Source organism: Taudactylus pleione, unplaced genomic scaffold, assembly GCF_031769625.1.
Source record: "Taudactylus pleione unplaced genomic scaffold, aTauple2 ptg000050l, whole genome shotgun sequence".
NCBI classification, from domain to species: Eukaryota; Metazoa; Chordata; class Amphibia; order Anura; family Myobatrachidae; genus Taudactylus; species Taudactylus pleione.
In genome coordinates this window covers 2,945,001-2,947,500 of record NW_028284452.1, presented here as the reverse complement: position 1 = coordinate 2,947,500, position 2,500 = coordinate 2,945,001, and the positions used below count along the sequence as shown (strand labels likewise).

The following is a 2,500-nucleotide window of genomic DNA, read 5'->3' as shown; positions in this document are numbered from 1 at the left end:
GCTTTCTAAACTAGCTGTTGCCAGATGATAGAAAAATAACAAATTTAAGTTAAACTTCTGACTGTAGAGGAGTTTGGTACAGCAATCCTTAGGTCGCTGGTTCAATTCCGGCTCGAAGGAAACAATTTTTTTTGATTATCTTAGATGGCCATTTATGTAATTTTACACATTCTAAACCATGCAAACCATGCAAAACATAAACCCTTCTCCTAATTATGTTAAAATAAACACTTTAACACATGTGAGGTAGTTGTGGCCGAGTGGTTAAGGCAATGGACTAGAAATCCATTGGGGTCTCCCCGCATAGGTTCAAATCCTGCTGACTACGTGCAGATTGATGTTTTCTTTTTCTTCAAATTTTACCAAATCTTGCAGCTAGTGATGCTAAGAGTGAGAACAGGCATTAGTGCATCAAAATATTTGGGATGCCAGTCTGTTCTCTTTTTTATCTTTCACACATTTTCTTCCATTCATTGAGCCTAAGCCCAGTCACTCTTAGCAGCCACACTGATTACCTTTTATTTATTTGGAAATGCATATTCAATGTCAACATTGAAAGAAATGTTTGTATATCTAGCAAAATATCAAAGACATTTGGCACACTAGGAGGTGCAAAATTAACATCAATTGTTAGGAGATTAATCTGTTAATCTGTGAGTTCTAAGGTAGATACAAGACAAATTGTGTTTTGATATGGCATATTTTTGATTAGTTGATTTTAATTTACATAAAGAAATTAGTTTTCCATATTTTGGTTTGCTGCAAGACTATATTTGGGCTCCATTATTTCTTGAACAATTAAACAGTTAAAAAAACAAGCTAAATTTGAAAAGTGAAAAAGTGTTGATGTTTTAAAGCTATATCTAGCAAAATATCAAATACATTTGGTCATTATAATGTGCAAAATTAAACCCAATTGTTAGTAGATAAATCTGTTAATTTGTGAGTTCTAAGGTAGATATGATTTTGATATGGCATATTTTTGATTAGTTGATTTTAATTTACATATGCAACGTAGCTTTTTCTATATTTTGTTTTGCTGCAATATTATATTTGGGCCCCATTATTTCTTCAACAATTAAACACTTAAAAAAACAAGCTAAATTTGAAAAGTGAAAAAGTGTTGATATTTTAAAGTATCTCTAATCTTGATGTAAATGTGGCTACAGATGGAAGATCTATGAAAACTGCTTTCTAAACTAGCTGTTGCCAGATGATAGAAAAATAACAAATTTAAGTTAAACTTCTGACTGTAGAGGAGTTTGGTACAGCAATCCTTAGGTCGCTGGTTCAATTCCGGCTCGAAGGAAACAATTTTTTTTGATTATCTTAGATGGCCATTTATGTAATTTTACACATTCTAAACCATGCAAACCATGCAAAACATAAACCCTTCTCCTAATTATGTTAAAATAAACACTTTAACACATGTGAGGTAGTTGTGGCCGAGTGGTTAAGGCGATGGACTAGAAATCCATTGGGGTCTCCCCGCGTTGGTTGAAATCCTGCCGACTACGTGCAGATTGATGTTTTCTTTTTCTTCAAATTTTACCAAATCTTGCAGCTAGTGATGCTAAGAGTGAGAACAGGCATTAGTGCATCAAAATATTTGGGATGCCAGTCTGTTCTCTTTTTTATCTTTCACACATTTTCTTCCATTCATTGAGCCTAAGCCCAGTCACTCTTAGCAGCCACACTGATTACCTTTTATTTATTTGGAAATGCATATTCAATGTCAACATTGAAAGAAATGTTTGTATATCTAGCAAAATATCAAAGACATTTGGCACACTAGAAGGTGCAAAATTAAGATCAATTGTTAGGAGATTAATCTGTTAATCTGTGAGTTCTAAGGTAGATACAAGACAAATTGTGTTTTGATATAGTATATTTTTGATTAGTTGATTTTAATTTACATAAAGAAATTAGCTTTCCATATTTTGGTTTGCTGCAAGACTATATTTGGGCTCCATTATTTCTTGAACAATTAAACAGTTAAAAAAACAAGCTAAATTTGAAAAGTGAAAAAGTGTTGATGTTTTAAAGCTATATCTAGCAAAATATCAAATACATTTGGTCATTAGAATGTGCAAAATTAAGCCCAATTGTTAGTAGATAAATCTGTTAATTTGTGAGTTCTAAGGTAGATATGATTTTGATATGGCATATTTTTGATTAGTTGATTTTAATTTACATATGCAACGTAGCTTTTTCTATATTTTGTTTTGCTGCAATATTATATTTGGGCCCCATTATTTCTTCAACAATTAAACACTTAAAAAAACAAGCTAAATTTGAAAAGTGAAAAAGTGTTTATATTTTAAAGTATCTCTAATTTTGATGTAAATGTGGCTACAGATGGAAGATCTATGAAAACTGCTTTCTAAACTAGCTGTTGCCAGATGATAGAAAAATAACAAATTTAAGTTAAACTTCTGACTGTAGAGGAGTTTGGTACAGCAATCCTTAGGTCGCTGGTTCAATTCCGGCTCGAAGGAAA

General features: G+C 32.0%; 2 non-coding genes across 2 annotated transcripts; both read left to right on the top strand.

The window, feature by feature from the left end:
* The first annotated feature begins 246 nt into the window (after positions 1-246).
* TRNAS-AGA (transfer RNA serine (anticodon AGA)) lies at positions 247-328 on the top strand. The gene has a single exon. It is a non-coding gene; the product is annotated as a tRNA-Ser (tRNA).
* Positions 329-1,435: 1,107 nt separating this feature from the next.
* Positions 1,436-1,517, top strand: TRNAS-AGA (transfer RNA serine (anticodon AGA)). Its single transcript has one exon. It is a non-coding gene; the product is annotated as a tRNA-Ser (tRNA).
* The last annotated feature ends 983 nt before the right edge of the window (positions 1,518-2,500 follow it).